This window comes from Lontra canadensis, unplaced genomic scaffold, assembly GCF_010015895.1.
Source record: "Lontra canadensis isolate GAN:19392208 unplaced genomic scaffold, GSC_riverotter_1.0 scaffold6, whole genome shotgun sequence".
Taxonomy (NCBI): domain Eukaryota; kingdom Metazoa; phylum Chordata; class Mammalia; order Carnivora; family Mustelidae; genus Lontra; species Lontra canadensis.
This window is the reverse complement of record NW_022631000.1, coordinates 10,612,640-10,632,645: the sequence shown is the minus strand read 5'-3', so window position 1 is coordinate 10,632,645 and position 20,006 is coordinate 10,612,640. Positions and strand designations below refer to the sequence as shown.

General features: G+C 34.4%; 2 pseudogenes; both read left to right on the top strand.

The window, feature by feature from the left end:
* The first annotated feature begins 13,941 nt into the window (after nt 1-13,941).
* The window catches only part of LOC116864760, a 44,921-nt pseudogene continuing 38,856 nt past the window's right edge, over nt 13,942-20,006 (top strand).
* Nucleotides 17,171-17,287, top strand: LOC116864840 (annotated as a pseudogene).

The following is a 20,006-nucleotide window of genomic DNA, read 5'->3' as shown; positions in this document are numbered from 1 at the left end:
CTAGATTTTAATTTCTTTTATCTCTGCAGTAAAGGATTCTCTAGTGTCTTTTACACTTTTCTTCAAGGCCAGCTAGTATCCTTATGATCACTGTTTTGAATTCTAGTTCAGACATCTTACTTATGTCTGAATTGATTCAATCCCTGGCCATGAGTTCTGCTTTCTGTTCTTTCTTTTGGGGTGAATTTTCCCATCTTGTTATTTTGTCCAGAAAAGAAAAGAAGAAAGAGAAACAAACAAACAAACAACAACAACAAAAAAAAAAACAAAGAAAAAATAAAAACCAAGAAAAACTAGATACTGAATGTGTTTTGGTCTGCTTTTTAGAAGAATCTAAATCTGAAAAATAAAATAAAATAAAACATATATATATATATATATATGTAAAACATATATAGATACAAATTTAAAAGTAATAATAAAAATTTTTTAGAGAATTGAAAAAATAAGAAAATAAATGAAAAAATAATTTAAAAAATAAAGAAAGCAAAAAAAGAAGCTAGATCCTATTTCCCCTAGACTTGGGACAAATGAATTGTTTGTGCTGGTCTTCTGCAGGAGGGACTTGCTGTTTTGATTTTCAGATGGACTTGCCTTAGTGGAAGTGCACCTCCAGGGCACATGCCCTGGTGTAAGTAAGGCTGGCTACAGGCTCCACTGAGTGGTGCTGTTTTGCTCCCTGAAGTCTTTTAGCACTGATGGGCAGGATGAATAGGGTGGCACCCCACTCTCTAGTCCCAGAGCTGCAAGTTCATACACACCCAATCTTTAGGGAGCCCTCACAGAATCAGTCATCCCTGTTGCATCCCCAGTTTCCATCAGAACCCTGCATTCACCCTACCTGCTGAATCTCCACACAGAAATGAGTTTTAAAACTCCAAATTTTATGGACTGCTGCAATGCAAACCTTCACTATCCCTCTGGATGAGGGTCTCACAACACTTTTGCCATTCACCAGCTAGTCCCAGGAAAGTGGTCACATGCTGATTGGAGTTTATGGCAAAACAGAGGAGAAAGCCAGCACCAACATTCACTGTTTTCACCAAGCTTCCCTGCTCCTGTGGCTGGGAAGAGTGCAGCACATTGGTGTCACCTATTCTTCTTGCAACCCAGGGCATCTTCAGATCATACCATCAGTCCTGGCACTCTGCCCCACTTTGCATCATAGCCCCTTTAAGTCAGGCACATCCCCCATGGTAATGGACTTCTAAAAGTTCAGATTTTGCACTCTGCTACTTATAATACTTTGCAGCAGCCTACTTAAGTGGGCCTCCCTCTCAGCTACCACATCCACAGTTATATCTCCCCCAACTCAACTTTCTACACTTCCTACCTTCCAAAAGGTGATTGCTTTTCTATTTGGAGACTTACTCAGACTTGACACTATTAATACTGACACCACACAAAAGGTCAATTATTTCATCTATCCCTCCTTTTGTTTCCACTTTAAGTAAAAATATTCTTATCCATTCCTCTAATACCAACTTGGCTTAACTGAATCAACCATTCAATGGTCTCAGCCATTGGGACATTTTACCCAAGCCAGCCCAGTTGTATTCTATCTGGTATTTGGAATATGTATGACTTGAAGCCACTGAACAAGACTCAGTTGATTGCTTTACCTAAGAAGCTCTATAGATCTGGGGGTGGGGTGGTATACACACACCAAAATAGAATTAGTCTAGAAAATGAGAAGGAGAGAAAGGAAGGGAAGGATGGATAGAAAAAGGGAGAGAGGAAGAGAGAGAAGCTGTGCTGATGAGAGACTGTAAGACAAAACTGGGTTGTGTAGAGATGGAAAACTTCTTTTCTTTCTAGGTTCTTTGCTTGGCATAATAATTAAATTGGCATAAGAAATTAATAGAAGAAAAACAAATTTAATTTTGCACATACATAATCTCCATAAAAATATGAAACTCAAAGAAATGATCAAAGCAGGCAGCTTTTATACCTTTTAGGCAAAGAAACAATAAATTTGTGAAGAACTGGCAAGACAAAGGGGTTTCACTTGGAACAGCAAATATGTGAAGAAGTAACAAGTTTCGTTTATATAGTCTTCTCTGCCTTAAATTCCCTATATCTCATGATAAGTATGTTTTCTACTCTCTTGGCACAGGGAGAGTAGCTTTCACATAGGTATTTATTTCCTGCTTTCAGAGGGACAAGGGAGGATCAGTGTTTTTTTCCCTGCTGTTTCTTAAATAACTTTAGCTCAAAATAACCAATATGCAAGAGTGGCATATTTGGTGGTAGCATATTCTTCTCTCCTTCAGTTGATTTCTGTCTCTTTGGTCACTGTTTCTACCACCAGATGAGCCCCAAAGAGCCCCACAAAGAATTTTTCTAAAGCAGTCTTTTTTCTAGTATCTCCACTATAGGTATTCCTGCCTGGATAAGCTTGCTGCCAGACCACAAGAAACAGAATCAAACTAGACAGGCTCAAGATGGCTGATAAAGTGGGTCAAAGTTCACATTATTCCTTCCTTATACTACATTAAACTACTAAAATCTCTTCCCTACAGGCACTATGATAAGAAACCCCTGAACAAATTAAGGAAGAAAAAGGGATGTGGCCTAAATTCTTGGAAATCTCTACCCCCGCCTCAAAACCTGGCTGACATGAAACATCCCCCAGTCTGCTCCCAGCCATATCATCTGCACCACTCAGCTTCTCCAGAAGAAGGTGCCTATAGAGCACGAGTTCCCCTTGTTCATTCCCTGGCCATTGAATAAATTACCTGTTCGTCATCAAGTACTGTCTTGCTATTTATCTATTTGGCAAATGGTATTGAATAGGGAAAAAACTACGATTCTAGTAGTAATTCCAGTCCTCATGAGGCTCTTATGCATTTCTGGTGCCCATTTTTGAGCTATGGCCTCAAGGGCTACTTTATGTAAGTTGATATCAGTTAAGAATTATGTGATGCTTGAAGTGAGCTGGGTGAGCTACTCTGTGGCTCATTGGAAACTTTCTTCCCCAATCCTCTCATATCCCAAGGAAGCACTGAGATGACTGATATAAGATCAACATTATGGTTCCTCAGGAAGCTGAAAACCCATTGTTGTTGCAATTTTCCAAAAGCATTTATCAACAATGTCACATGCAATACAGGGGCCATGTACTGAATATGACAGAATATGCCTTCTTTAATGATAATATAAGTATCTTGACTTGACACCATCAATATATCAATATATCAGATCAAGGTCTCAAAAAAAAGTGAGTTTCTTATATGGGGTATAACATATAGCCTACTAAATTAGAAGGCTTATTAGGCTGTCTGATTGCTGTTGCTAGAACTTCCAGTATTATGTTGAATAATAGTGACGAGAGTGGGCATCCTTGTTGTGATCTTGATCTTAAGGGAGAGGTTCTCAGTTTTTCCCCATTGAGAATGATATTTGTTGTGGGCTTTTCATAGATGGTTTTTATGAAATTGAGGAATATTCCCTCTTTCCCTAAACTCTTAAGAGTTTTAATCAGGAAAAAATGTTGTATTTGTCAAATTTTTTTTCTGCTTCAATTGAGAGGACCATGTGGTTCTTGTCTCTTCTCTTATTTATGTGTTCTATCACATTGCTTGATTTGCAAATGTTGAACCACCCTTGCATCCCAGGAATGAATCCCGCCCAGTCATGATGGATAATCCTTTTAATGTACTGTTGGATCCTACTAGCTAGGATCTTGTTGAGATTTGGCATCCATATTCATCAGGGATATTGGTCTGTAATTCCCTTTTTGATGGGGTTTTTGCCTGGTTTGGGGATCAAGGTAAAGCTGGTCTCATAGAATGTTTGGAAGTTTTCCTTCTATTTCTATTTTTTGAAACAGCTTCAGAAGAATAGCTATTATTTCTTCTTTGAATGTTTGGTAGAATTCCCCAGGAAAGTCAATCCAGGCCCTGGACTCTTGTTGTTTTTTAGGAGGTTTTTGGTCACTGCTTCAATCTTGTTACTGGTTATTGGTCTATTCAGGTTGTCAGTTTCTTCCTATTTCAGTCTTGGTAGTTTGTATGTTTCCAGAAAGGCATCCATTTCTTTCAGGTTGCTTAATTTATTGACATATCATTGTTGATAATACTTTCTAATAATTGTTTCTATTTCCTTGGTGTTAGTAGGGATCTCTTCCCTTTCATTCATAATTTCATTAATTTGGGTCCTTTCTCTTTTCTTTTGGATAAAGTCTGGCCAAGATAAAAAGCTCCTGCACAGCAAAGGAAACAGTCAAAAAACAAAGAGAAAACCCACAGAATGGGAGAAAATATTTGCAAATGACACTATAGATAAAGGGCTGGTATTCAAAATCTATAAAAGAACTTCTCAAACTCAACACCCAAAAAAACAAATGATCAAGTCCAACAATGGGCAAAGACTTGAACAGACACTTCTCGAAAGAAGACATACAAATGACTAACAGACACATGAAAAAATGTTCAACAGCATTAGCCATCAGGGAAATTCAAATCAAAACCACCATTGAGATACCACCTTACACTGGTTAGAATGGCAAAAATTGACAAGACATATGGTGAATAACATAACATAATAAAAAATTATTTTAAAAAAATAAAGGCTTATCAGGATTCTGTCTGGAGGTCAGGTGAGTTACTTGGCTTATTTACCTCCAATAAAGTATCAAAATCTTACATTTAAATAATATATTCATGCTGTCAGTTCACTTGCAATTTTAGTTGACCCTTAGGGATTTTGAACAGACCATTTTCTTGCCTTTATGCTGACTCACACTGCGTTTACTTCTACTGAAAATATGCAGCAAACACCAAAGTCTCTATAGTGATGGGGTTCAGATATGGATCTCCAGTTCTTCTTCATTAAAGATCTGTTTTGGTTCTATTTGTTATCATCTCTGCCCCCGCCCCATGTCCTATACACTGTATTTCAGGCTCTTTGCCTTAGAAAGGAGGTATCTGTTTCAGGACTCTTGTTCAATTTTTGTAACACTCCATTTCACTTTTAAAGTTTAACAATTTCACTTTTAGTACTGACCTTATTAACTGATTTATCCAGTTTATTGTAAAACTATACAACAGCCACTATTATTCACTTGATAATTTTTAATGACCTTTTCTTGTCAATCTCTAGAGGGCCTATTCTATGTCTGGGTTATATTGCAATAACGAGGGGCTAGCAACGCTGGAGTTAAAACCTTTTTCAACAAGAAGATCATTTCCTGATTAGGATCTCAATTGCATATGAATTGCATTGGCAAGAAACATTTCCTGAAGCAAGATCTGTTTTGCCTATAGCAGGACAGAGATACAGTGGGTTTAATTACTTCATAGCCTATATCATGTGGTCTATTTAGGCATCAGGCAGAGAAAGAAATTCTTATTCAAGTCTATATGATATGGATTTTTTTATCCTTAGCTTGGAGCATAGTGTCAGACATGTAATAAAAATTCAATAAATCCTTGTGCATTTCAATTGAATTGTTTAGTCACAAAAACACATGTATCCTAGTGCCTTTTCAGTCTCTTTATTCCTGTGTATAAAGAAAAAAGCATTGACTAGAATAATAACATTCCAAGATTTGACAAAGTTTCTGGTGTTTGACTCAAAGGCTTTTGTAACAAATAGGATGGCATAAGGTAGTATATCATTTTTGTAGCAGGAACATGTCAACCCCAAGATTAAAGTATTATGAAACGGCAAAAATTTCAAATGCTAGAAAAACTCGAGGAAGTTTATAGTGATAGAAAATCAGGAAAGGCTATTATGATGACTTCTGATCTGTATTTTGTTCAAAGCCATTATCTATAAGCCAATGGAATTATTAAATTAAGGTATTCCAATCTGAAAAGTATTACAGTATTAAAACCTATTTTCAGATGTGTAATACACCATAGTACACGATGGTGTTATCTGTAGATTTACACTGAGTTTGATTCCAATATCACCACCTCTGAGATTTCACCTTTCCCTTAACTGGACATTTCCTTTTTTGTACCAGTTATTTTAATCCATTATTATTAGTTATCATAGGGTGTTTTAAATATGTTTTATATGTTTTTCAGTTCTTCGAAACCAGGAACTTTTTGAAGGTAGGAGTCATAATTTGTTTACCTTTTCATTCTTAATACTTAGGATAATGTTCTTAATATGTATTTGCAAAGATAAAGTGACTTTTTTCCCTAACAGAAGCAAAAATTTTGATAATGTGATTCAAAACTATGAATTATCTCATAAATAAGTGTACCTAATACTATCCTCCAGTTTAATAATAAAAGCATATTTAAAATATATTATGGTTTATGCACATGAAAGATTAGAATGTCTCCCATTTAACATTTTTTTTTCATACTGACTTTCGCACACATAGCTCCTGAGCAAAGAAATATCAATTTTGTGTACTATTACAAGTTTATTTCCTAGATAGCTATAAACAGTTTTCTTTACAGTTTATGTGCCTGTCTGTAGTGTATGTGTCCATGTGAGCGTGTTCGGAGTGAGACAGCATAGGTTTTAAGCAATGCTAATCTCAATCTCATAGACTTCATTTTATTTGTTTCTTGTTTGCGGTTTCTTATAAAGTTATTTTCTTCTTTTTTCCCCTTTTGAGAAACTATTCTGCCAGACTGAATACTTAAGAGTCCTCGAGATCACTCTAAAAAGTATTTAAAAGTTTTATAATAGTATGATAATTAAAACGATAGATTATGGCTTCAAAAGGAAATAGAGTAATTTAACAAAATGCATATATATGAATTTAAAGTATAATAAAAGATCTATTACAAACCAATAGGAAACTAAAGGATTGTTCCATAAACTAATTTTAAGGTACGGATTATTTGTGAAAAAATCAATTTAAGTTTAGAGTCCCATCTCATATTGTTTATATAGCATATGTCAAGTATATTAAAGAAATAAAGAAAGCATTAAGAACTAGAATTATGGAAGAACATTTGTTTTTTAAATAGAGAAGTCATTCTGTAATCTTTGAAGCAACGGGAGAAATCACTAAATAAACTGATAATTTGGATACCTACAAACTTCTACTTTCAGTAGAATAAAAAGATGGATAAACCAGAAAAGTAAATAACAAATTTGGCAAACTATCCACACACAAAAAAATCCTACTGTAGGAAAATTATTGATCATCATGATATTTAAAAAAAAAAAGAGCATACTAGCTGTATAGCTTTGGACAAATTTCCTCACCTCTAGGTCTGTTTCCTGATACATAAATGGCGTTGTCAAAAGTGTTTATTCACAGGCCTGTTGCTGAGAACAGTTTAGGTAACCCATGGAAAGCTTTTAAATGAAGGCTGGTCCATAGTAAGTGCTCCATGATGAAAACTGTTGAATGATTAGATAAAAATACTAAGGAAAAATTAAGAACACAATTTATCCAAGAAAATACAAAAATAGTTAAAAGAGAGGTATGAAAACTATGAGTTCAAGAACCTCTTTATCACATTAGCAAAGATGAATAATGACACCGGTCAATGAAGAAAGAAATATAATTGAAGTCACTTCACATACTGCTAGTTTTAAGTTTATGTCTTTCCAGAAAGGAATTTTGATTAATATATTTGGACTTTTTAAAATCATTTGCTTTTTAAATAAGAGACTTCTAGAAATGTATCCTAAAGAAATAGGTATTTGGATAAACATGGGTACATAAATTGTGTGTCCACACATATATATACACAGTTAACCTCTGAACAACACAAGGATTAGGAGCACCATTTCCACCCCCTACACAGCCGCAAACCCATAAAACTTTGACCCCCCCCAAGACTTAATTATTAATAGCCTACTCTTGAACAGAAGCCTTACTGATAACATAAACAACTAATAGATGTATGCTTATATATTATATACTCTATTCTTAAAATAAAGCTAGAGAAAAGAAAATGTAACTAACAATATCTTAATGAAGAGAAAATACATTTATAATATTGTATTGTATTTATGAAAAAAAAATGTGTATGTAAGTGCACCCATGCAGTTCAAACCCATGTTGTTCAAGGGTCAATTGTATGTGTATATGTATGTATGTTTATTACAACATTTTTGGTGTTTAAGAGCTTTATCAAGATATTCAATGTCATTTATAATAGCAACTAATTGAAAAAAAATAAACAAAAACAAGAGAGTCCAAAAACAGGATAATGGTTACATCCAGCTAATAGAATATTAGGCAACAATTGAGGGTAAAAAAATTTTTTTGAGGGTAAAATTTTTATAGATGTTATAGTGATATGAGGAAATGCTTGCTAGAAATAGTATTTTTAAGTAGAACATATTCCTGTATGCATATCACATGACTAATAAAACTACACATATAGCATTAAAATATGCAGAGATATAAGAATACTTCAATAACAGTAGTTAACTGCATAATAATAATAAGCATAAGTATGTTTTTATTTATTTATTTTACTTTTCTTTTGCTTCCAACTTCGTTAGCTAAGTACAAAATTCTGGGGGATAGAATACTGAGGCTGTATTACATAAGAGTTAAGAATGAGAAAGTGACTTTTGCAGATTCGACTGGGATTCCTGGCACAGTCACTTACACTCTGCATGACTTTGGCCATAATTTCTAAAACCTTATTTACTCATTTCTAAGCAAAGACAGTAATATTACTGTAAGGACTACACAAGCTCAAAGTACTGATTTTGGTAAACAGAATGTACTCAATAATTGTTAGCTACAACTAAAATTGTACACTTATTACAATTAACCTTTTTCTCCAAAGCAAACTTGAAGGCAAATCCATTTCCTTCCTTTTTCAGCATTTTGATGACCCAGCATATTCCTTGTGAGCTCTATGGTGTGGATACTACCTTGGAGAACAGCTGTCAAGAACTCACCACTTTCAAAACACATATGGTCATCACAATTGCCTGGGAACTTCATAAAAATACAGTAGCTGCCTCTGTCTTCAACCTACCTTAGATCTAAATTCTGATTCCAGTATTCTGTTTTACATTTACAAAGTTCCCCAGGTAATTCCATGAGATTAGAACCACTGCTATAGAGCTAGCTACCCAACACTGGGTAGAGGGTGTTACTTTTAAAGATAAACCTATTTTAAGTACCATCTAGAATGTTTGATTCTCAAGCTAAAGAAATGTGGGCTGGAAGGTTTTAATTTCCAGAGCATTTAGCATCATGATTCTTCTACACTGTAGAGGCCAGTGGCAAGGAGTTTTGTCCTAGGCATGGTGGCATCAGGTAGCACAAATAATTTATGAAAAATAGATTATTGAGACAGTTTGTTCCTCAGGTTTTTCTGGTCCAAAGAATCTGGTCCAAAGAATCTGATTATTTATTATTATTAATGGGTCCAGAAGGCTGTGAGGGTATGGGGTAACAAAGATTGTCAAGCAAGGTTGATGGGAAAGAATGGTGCTGCCTTCTTCCATGGCACCCTCTTCCTCTAGATTTGACAAGGACTCCCACTTGAACCAAACTTGCTCAGACTCCTCTGAGAACTTTTTTGGCCCATCTTTGGCCTGTGAGCTTAATCTTCAAAAGGAATCCTGCCAAGCCAGTTTAGACGCAATCCCTTGTCCCTTATTGAACCAACTTCCTCTTCCCTGCTACTTAGTACCTAAGCACATTCTTAGTAATTTTCCATCCGCTTTTTTGCTCTCTCATTGGCATTTATATATCCCTACTTATCCCTCTTATATTCTGCTTTTTAAATTTTTTTTAATTCCAGTATAATTAACATATTGTCTTATATTAGTTACAGGTATATACAATATAGTGATTCAACAGTTCTACATATTACTCAGCGCTCATCATGATAAGTGTACTCTCATTACCCTTCACCTATTTCACCCATCCCCCCACCCATGCCCCCTCTGGTAACCATCTGTTTGTTCTCTATAGTTGAGTCTGTTTTTTTAGTTTGTCTCTTTTTTAATTTGTTCATGTTTTGTTTCTTAAATTCCACTTTTAGTAGAATCATATATTATTGGTCTTTCTCTGATTCAGTTATTTCACTTAACGTCATACTCTGTAGATCCATCGATGTTGTTGGAAATGGCAAGTTTTCATTCTTTTTATGCCTGGTCCCTCTTTTATTTTGAACTGAATTCAATCTCTCTCCTCTTTCAATAGTATTGATTCCTATTGCAATAGTTTTGAATAAAGTATTCCTTGCTTCTTTAATTCTGTCCTGTATAATTTTTCTTTGACAAGATGCAGAGTACTGATTTCCATCGCAGAGCTTTCGGATGGTCAGGCAAATTGGAAGGAAGCTTTGTACACAGAGTCAGTCAGTGTGGGTATAAGCAGAGCAAATAGTTTCATTGTTCTTGGATAGTCTAAAGAAAACATCCTGGCCACTACCTAGGGAAGTCTTCTCTGCCAGTGGAGAGTAAAAGTATATGTAATTGTTGGCATGTATATTATTTGGGGTCCTATGATTATTGTCCAGGAATTCTGCAAGGAGAACTGGAGAATTTATCTCCAGGTGTGGGTAATAGATGGGATTTCCTTAAGGGGCTACTAATGGCTAGGAGTACTCTGAATACTGACTCTTTCTAGAACACTTGGTACCTCCACATCTGGTCCCTCATTATAGGACTCTCTTGTCACTAGCTTCACATTTCCATTATTTTCTCCCAATGCCTCCAAGTCCAGGATTATTCTCTACTCCAGTGTGAGAATCTTTTCTCTCTTTCCATGTATTCTTTCCCAGCAATTGTCTATGTACACAAGTCCTTCCCATTTCACTGAGTTCTTAGAATTTTTAATTCTGACTTTTGCTGTATCATGCCAACACTGAAAATGGACACCCACTTAAGTTAATCAGAGTTCAATGAGCCAAAATAATAATAATAATAATAGAAAAAAATATTTCATTTAAACTTCAAAAATGCCATTCTACTACGAATGTAAAATAAACAATGTAAAAGCAGAGATAATGTCAATAAATCAGTCTGGAAAATCACGTACTCTTTCAGCCAGAATTCATCCTGTCCATTTGCTCTGAAAACTCCAGTGGCTTCTGAGACAATCAAAAACATTTGACTTTCAAGTATTTCTAACTTCATTTATTTTTAGGTGCCAGGCTCCATCTGGATTTAATCCCAGCTTCTCTCCACTCTGAGAATCTCCAAGAATCTCTTCATCAGGCTACACATTCCAAGGATACATCAGTAGCCCCCAGATTAAGGGCATACAAATCAACACTAAATTTTAGCCCTGCTAGCCCCATCTGAGGACCATACTTATAAACTTCCCAGAAGAAAATCTCTCTGACAAAATGTGGTATCATATTAAAAAGTAAAAATTAAAAAAATTAATTCAAATCTAGTGAGACTTGACATACAAAGCATAACTTATCTCTATATATTGCAGCTCCTGAGCCCCTTTATAAGTAATAAAAAAGGATATATAAATTCCACTAATAGCAGTTAATACTTATATACAGTAACTGTCTCCAACTAGGCATTAAGTGTTTATATATTATATCTCAGAACCCCTATTTCAGAAATAGGTCTCTGTCCCAACATGCTGCCTCTGAAAAAATTTATTTTGATAAATATTTTTATTTAGAAAAAGCTGTACTTGGATTATTCAAAGAATATACTTAGGCGGCCATAACATACCAAAGCATATAGATGTCAACTCTTGTGATATATACCTAAGGGCACTTTATAACCCTAAAAAGTTTTCACTGTTTAAAGCTTTTGAGAATTTAGAGATGCCCATTGTTCTACTTGCTTTTTGTAAAAATTATCATTAAGAAAATACATAGTAAAGATTTAGTAATTATTTGCTGCTGCTGTTATTCATTTGGGGTATGTGTTTGCTGAATAAACACTTACTTCAGTGGGAGACACCATGCTACAGGCTCTACATCCAAGGTGAAGAGGTGAGGTCTCTGTCCCATACAAGCAAAGCAACAAAGTGTCCTTGAGTGCACACAACCAACCACATCTGAGGCTTCTGGACATTCTGGATGCTTGCAGAGGAGGCAACACAGCTTGGAAAGTCAAAATCCTGACAGTGCTCCTGACATTCTTCCATCACTACAATTCTAGGACTACCTCATCCTTATCTCATTTACTTCTAAAGCCACTTAATTTTACAGGATTTGACTCTTCTTTGGGGGATGAAATGCATGACATTATGAAATTCTTTGGAAGATCCAGCAATGGCTCTGTGAAAGCCATGTGGATAAACAGAAAGCTGCACATTGTTTCTTGTGAGAGAATTATTGCTAATGTCAAGACTCAAATGTTTGTCTATTTTTCCATATGTTAAATCTTTCTGATTTTATTGACCTTCTTCTCCTAATATAGCACCTATTATGCTGAAAGAGAAGAAAAAACTCTAGTTACAACAAGAAAAAGAAAATCTAACTTAAATATAACTCTCTTTTTAATCAATTTATAATTCTCATTTGTGTTTTTACCTTCATGGTTCTGAACCTCAATTTCTTCATCTATAAAATGGAAATATAATACTATGAAGGGGTGCTGGGATTGAGTTATTGTATGAATAACATGTCAAGATCAGTGGATATTAAATAAGAGTCACTATTGGCATTTGCAATATTGAGGCTTTCACAAAAGGAGTCTCCAGTAACATTTTTTTTTTTTTGCTTTTCCAAAGAATTATTTCTTTTTAGTAATGGGATAAATGAAAAGGAATATATAGCAACATTGATTCTAAAGAAATTTTTCACTTAGCATCTTATGCCCTGTTCTTTGGCAAATTGGGATAATAACTCAGAAGCAAATTCTTTCTAATTTTGAAGAAGAACCTGTTCTTTCATGATCTTAAAGTTTAAGTAAAGTTCTTTAAGAATAGTTATATAGTAGGTTGCTAACACAGTACTCAGAGTAATAATAATAAACTGTAGAAGAAGATTTTGTGCAAAAATGGTGTGTTCTCTTCTAAATATATTAAAATATGATGTACTTCAATATTATAAATTAATGTAAAATGCCAAGCAATGTTTAAATAATACTTTAAAATGATGTCATGGTGTCAAGGCAGCTACAACAGGGATTAGAAATGTTCAAACACTCTGCAACATAATTAGCAACAAAACGTGCACACACACACACACACACACACACACATCCAAGAAAGAGAATTCTCCTCCATTACACATTATGTATTACACAATGTAATACAGTCATGTACATGACATGAAACTTGTAAATAATCAACAAAGCATACTACAATGACAGTGAAATGCATATGTGATTGTTTTTTTGTTTTTTAGAGAGATTGAGAACAAGTGGGAGTGGGGTAGCAAAGCCTGAGGCGGGACTAGATCTCACAACCTACGAGATCATAACCTGAGCCAAAACCAAGAGTTGGACCCTTAACCAACTGGGCCACCTTGGCACCCTAATTGTTACTTTAAAAATAGAGCTTACTTGAGCACAGAATATTAACTCTGCATAAAATCAATATGGTGATTCATTGGCTCTAGAATATTCTGACTGAATCTCCCATCTTCTTTAATTGTATATTTACAGCGCTGTCATATATTAGCAACTTCTTACCTATTTGCATGTTGGTCAACTGTTAATTAGGAGGAAATTTTTTCTTTCCCCTGTAGGGGCTTAAAATACATCCCTTATAGCAGAAAGGATGAAATTATAAAGTACTGTAAAACCATGTTGCCAGTTTAGACTGTATTATACATCCCTTTTATTTCTCTAAATAAGTGACTTCTGTGATCACTATTAATTGCTTTCACCACTTTACAACTGCATTTCCTTAGCACATTTTATATATAATTCTTTTGTCATCAAAAGTTATGGGGACCCTGGGGCTAATAATACATTATATGTTAATAAAAAAATTTAAAAAATATATTTTAAAAAGTTATGGGTAAAATTGGAATTCTTTATATCTGCTATGTTGGATCTATTACTCTGAATCGGCTTGTCTATTGAGATTGTATACTGGGGAGGGTGTGCATGGGTCTAAGAATGTCCATGAAGCCAAGAATGCAGGAGAGCCTGAATCAGAAGGTGAGTTTCAGAAACTTCTGGTATATGCCTTACACCTGGGTATGTCAGGGGCCTATGAAATAAGTGAATGACATAAAGTACTCACAGTATCACCTTTGCTAACAGCCACCCTGCTAATTAGGGTACACAGGTTGTTCTGGTGAGAAGTGACAGGAACCAAAGTAGGAAGGAATAGTATAAAGAAGTCAACCTAGATAAAACTTTATGAAACCCTATTTATTTGATCTGGACTAAAACACATCAGCTGTCAGCACGAATTTTGAGGTTTATAAAGTCCCCAGATTTCTTCAAGCTAGACTAATCTGCCATCACTGTATTACCTGCTAATACAGGAGAAGCCACCGAAAACTGAGGAGTGTTTGATGCCAGTGCCAGCTTTCCTGGGGAATTCTACACTTTCAACCAAATTTGAGATAGTTTCTTGGGCACATTCCACCTCTACACTCTTAACTTATCTTAGCCTAGGATCAAATAGCTTCAGGAGCTTAGTTTGTTCCATGATCACAAGGGAAAAATCATTTTCACAAAGTGCTTATACAGTTTTCTTGCATTCCAGCATTATCTCTAATGACAGTGGTTTTAAGAGTCTCAGCTTGAAATTATGTTACAGTTTAGCATTTTCTCTTTTGATAGGTATGTGTGTATGTGTGTGCATGTGCACCCACGTGTGTGGTTTCCTTCAGTTTATCTACCACTACCCTTTCTACGGCAAAAGAAGTTTAGCCTATATTCAAGTCAATTCAATAGCAACTCTTTAGTATTTCAATTTTCAGAATTCGCTCAGATCATTCTCAAAGAAGCCAGTTAAATGGTCGCTTAAAGCAGACATTCACTCACCACCAAATGACACTAAGCCGTGCTGTCAATGAAATTGGTTTCTGCATGATATTTGTAATGGAATTAGAATGGACAAGTAGCAAAAATTGCCAGTTAACTAATTATATGGCCACAAGGGAAAGCTGTTCCTTTCTGAGTCAGGGTTTTTCCATAGAGATGACTGGATTTGTCCTGTCTTTATCTCAGAGTTGTTGTGGGGGTCAAGTAAATAAAGGAGGGGGGTGCTATGCAAATTGAAAAGTACTATAAAAATCTAAAGGTATTATCACTGATGCATTTTGTTTTCCAGATATTTGGCAATAACTGCTTTATTCAGTTTATACTTTAATATCCCAAACATTTGCTATTTTTAGAACCTAATCTGTTTAATTATGACATCCTTGGGATCTTAATTACTATATATTTTAAATTTAAAAAATATTTTAAAATCCAAATATTTTTAAAAAAGTCTACCTATTCTGAGGAAGATTTAAAGAATTTCAGTAAATTAAAATAATATGGAGTCATTTCTGACTGAAAACTACCCTAAATATTACTGATTAATGGGGTCCTTGTCTCCTGGAAGAAACACAATTGTGGTATCTCAGATTATATATTTACTTCAAAAATGTACTGCAAATTTTACTTTAATGAGGTAAAGAAAGTATATTTGTCAAATTTGTAATTTCCACAAATCTAATAGGAACAAAAATCAAAGTTTAAAAATCTCTTTATATTCTAAAAGAATGAGATTAGCTTGAAAAAATTAACAAAGATACATGCAAGTTTGTAGATGTGCCTCAAGCAATCAAAATCAGATAAATAATATTATATACAACATCTGTTGATATCTACTTTGAAAGATAATTTTATTCTCATTAACTATAAGCCCAAACAATTAGACTACATTAATACAAATTCAGCATCCAGTACAGGAAAGAAAAGCAATATTCTACTACATGCAACTCTATGTATATTAAGAGGTCTATTTGAAAAAACTATTTCTAAGATATTGGATGAATAAACAATGGTATGTACACACAGTAGTACACAATGCAGTTATAATAAAGAATAAGAAATATCTATATAATCATATGTTATAATATCCACCAAACATTACTAAATTTTAAAAAAAGATTAAGCAAAGTATATATGGTATGCTGCCATTTATTTGATAAATAGGGAAATATATATATGTTTCTATTAACAAAACAATGGAGGAATAAGCCATAAAAATTTTCAAACTGCTATTTATAAAAGAGCTGACTTAATATGGCAGGCAGATAGAGAATTGGGCACCTGGCCAGCTCAGTTGGAAGAATATGTGACTCTTGATCTCAGGGTTGGTGAGTTAGAGCCTCATGTTGGGTGTAACGATAACTTAAATAAATAAACCTAAAAAAAAAAAAAAAAAAAAGGAGGCGGCTAGAGAACTTAAATTTCCTAGAATAAGCATACTTCAGAGATTTGATTTCTGGAAGTTATAAATATGTATATAATCACAAAACAAAATTACCTTTTCTATTAAAGAAATCTCTAAAAATTGAAAATAACGTATTTTATTCTATATAATACAGATAATAATTTTGTATCTAGTTAATGGCATATCAATACAGAGGATCTATTTTAAGTGACTTAAGAGAACACTAAAATTTGATTGCATACCCCAAGGGATTATAGCACAAGGAAGAACTTTAAAAAATGATTTTGCAATTACATTGTTGATGGTGGCATTATTGATGCTGTATTATGCTTGTATATGTATATGCTGGCATTATTTGATACTTCTACCTGCAATGTAGGATGAAACAAATAATTATATGATATTCTAATTCTGTCTTTCCTGATAAAGAGACTGCCATTGATGTTAACAGTAATAACCACAATAAGTGCAACACATTCTATATTATTAATCCACAAGTTAAAAAAATCATTTTTAAAAGATTTAATTTGTTCCCACTGGAAGATGCTAGGAAAAAAAATACAAACTGCTAACTAGAAAAAAATGTAAACTTATCCTGTTTTCCTATACACATTCTGCCACAGAGAAAAGGAAAGTTGTTCTTTATAGAAATATCTCAGCTAGTAAGTTAAGAATTAATGTCAGACTTAGAACATCACCATTTTGGAATTCCTATTAAATGAATGAACCTAGTCATTGAGCATGACATGTTAACTACAAAAATAGAGACAACCAGACATTACATTACCTATATTCTTGCTAAAAAAAAATGAGCTCAAATAAGATCAAGGCTATAGATCTGATTTATAGGAAAGAGAGACTTCAGAGGAGTAAGTCAAACTACACTATGTGAAACTACACAGGACAAATAATATAATTTTTAGTTGCCTCAACAAATATACCTGTACCATGCTCACTTTGGCAGCACATATAGTAAAATTGGAACGATAAAGAGAAGATTAGCTTGGCCCCTGTTCAAGGATGCGCAAGGATGACACGCAAATTCATGAAGTGTTCCATATTGAAAAAAAAAATATATATATATACCTGAACCATCTGTATACAAATACCTATACACACACACACACACACACACACACATACATATGACTTTATTCATATAAAAATCGAATATCATGACGGACAATTATATATTTTGTGATATCAAGATATTATGAGTAATTAAAGGATAATTGTGTACTTCAAGAAAAATCAACAGAAATTTTGTTGATAAAATCATTCATTTCTGGAATGGTTCAAAATGATATGGATAGGAATATATGTGAAACAATATTGCTGTGATTGGATGATGAGTGTATGGAGATCCATCCATTATTTTGCTTATTTTTATATCTGAAATATGCAACACTTTGTGTTTTAAATATTTTCTTCATCTAGATCTATCACATTTATATTAAGTATATTCCTAGGTATTTAAAGTATACAATGCTAACAAAGTCTTTCCTTCATTAGATTTTCAAACAGTTTCTTTTGTTTATAAATATGAAAGAGTATTTTAATAATAATCTTGTACTCACACACCTTACTAAAATTTCTCAACACTTATAATAATGCTCTAATTAACTCTCTGGATTTTTCCAGGAAAACAAATATGTCATCTACAAATATTTTGTCTGATTTTCAACTGAATGCCTCTTCTTTACTCTACCTGATTTGTGTTGTTTGGCTTCACTTGAGCAATCATAAATAATGGTTGTGACAAGGGACATTGTTGTCTTATTTTTAACTTTTGATGAGAATGCTATTTATTCCCCCACTTCCTTAATGCCTTGCCATTAAGCATGATGCTGGGCTTCTGGGGTGTGTGAGTGTGTGTGTGTGTGTGTGTGGTGGGCTTTGAATTCCCACTTTATTGTGTGTGTGGTGGGCTTTGAATTCCCACTTTAATCAAGAATGAATGTCAAATTTTAATAAACATCTTTTCAAAATCTATGGAAATAATAAAATGTATCAATCATTAATTGAATAGCTGATATGCTCATATGGCTTGTCTCTTTTCATTGAATTATATTCTTCCATTATTTTCTTAAATTTCACTTCATAAACACACTGATCTAGGTCACAGATCATTGTGTAAAACTCACAACAAATTATTTTTGCAACATCATTAACATTTGGTGTATTTATCTGTAGTAGGCTGAATAAAGGATTTATGACTCCATGACGTAATGTCTCCCTATCATATTACTTAGATCATATATTCCAAAGGTTTTGCATACTACTCAAGTCCCTCATCCTATATTCTCTCTTTATAGTGCTAAGTGTCATCCTGGTTGAGATAATCCAGACCTCTGGGTCCAACTTTTTTATCTTTCTTGTTCTTCAGCCCTTAATGCTGACAAAGGCTTCTTTGTTTTTATTTCCCTATTTCCTTGAAAGAAAGAGTGTTTGTTCATTTTGTTAAAATACATCTTTTACTTTATGATTTAAGCACTTATTTCTTACACTTTCCAAAAATTTCCATTATCAATAATATTCTCTTCTCTTCACTCACCCAATCTTACATACCTCTAACCTGTGCTATTGTATTCATTTTAAACATCTCTAGTTCCCTACTTTCACAAATGTCAAACGATTTCTTCCCTAAAGCCAAAAACTTCACAAAAAAGAAGAAACCATTCAGACTTTGCATAGACGCATTTGAGTGTATGGGCCTCATATTCCTGAACCTCACAGAAGCTAAACCCTATGGATACAAAGAAGAAATTTCCCCTCCTTGCTAGAGTTGTCTAACTCTCCTAAAGACTGTGCAAGGATTTTACCTCTCGAACTGTCTTACAACATGCTGTTCATTTTCCCCAAGACCCTCCCCTGCCTTTCCTCTTTACCTCCAGTCCAATGAATGGGTGCCATTGCTCAACAGCTTTTAAGAAGGAAAATTTAGTCTCTGCTTATTTCCAAAAGCACTGCAGAACCTGACTAAAATGCACCTGCAGAAGCTAGCAGAACACATGGGAAAGCAGAGTTGACTGTACTGGACCAGGGTGGGTGTGGACCATAAAGCTGGTAGGAGAGAATTTACAGACATGATATCACTTGCTTATGATTCAGGACTTAGCATTCCAGGAGTTTGGCCTGATATAGTCCTGATAAGGGTTTCTTGAAGCTTGGAAATGACAATTGCCTTAATAATGCAGAGATTTTGGACTGCCCTGACAAAGCATTCAGAAAAAGGTCAAAAGATTCAGAAATGTAAGCATGTACAAAGAATTTTGTGCAAATATGAACTACCACTTGACTACATTCCTTAAGAGGGTGAAAGGAAACTCCTTTCATTAAGGCTTTGAGGAATTCCTTGGTGAGGGAAGTCACTAGCATCCCTAAGAATCTGTCAGTGACTGACTATTCTCTAGAGGCCAAGTTTGACAGTAACAAGCACTACCATGGAACTGAATACACTAGAGTCAACTGGATGCTAAGATTACAGAATAGCAGAAGCAAAGTGGATGTAATTACCATATTGGACACAAAGATTACCAGGCTATCTTGGCCATAGGTTCTGTAACAATGGCTAATGTTGTTCATAGAGGCAAAAGAAATGGATAACTAGTGTATACATTAGCTTATGTATCCAGAAAAAAAAAAATCAAGATGTGATGAGCAAAAGGTTATTGTCAGCTACTTGAGAATGCAGTTCCATTCTGAAATTTCAATGAAGAAAAATATTGATTCTTCCAGTTATAGCCCCACCATGAATGGTTACTGTTATAGCCAGTTAAAACCC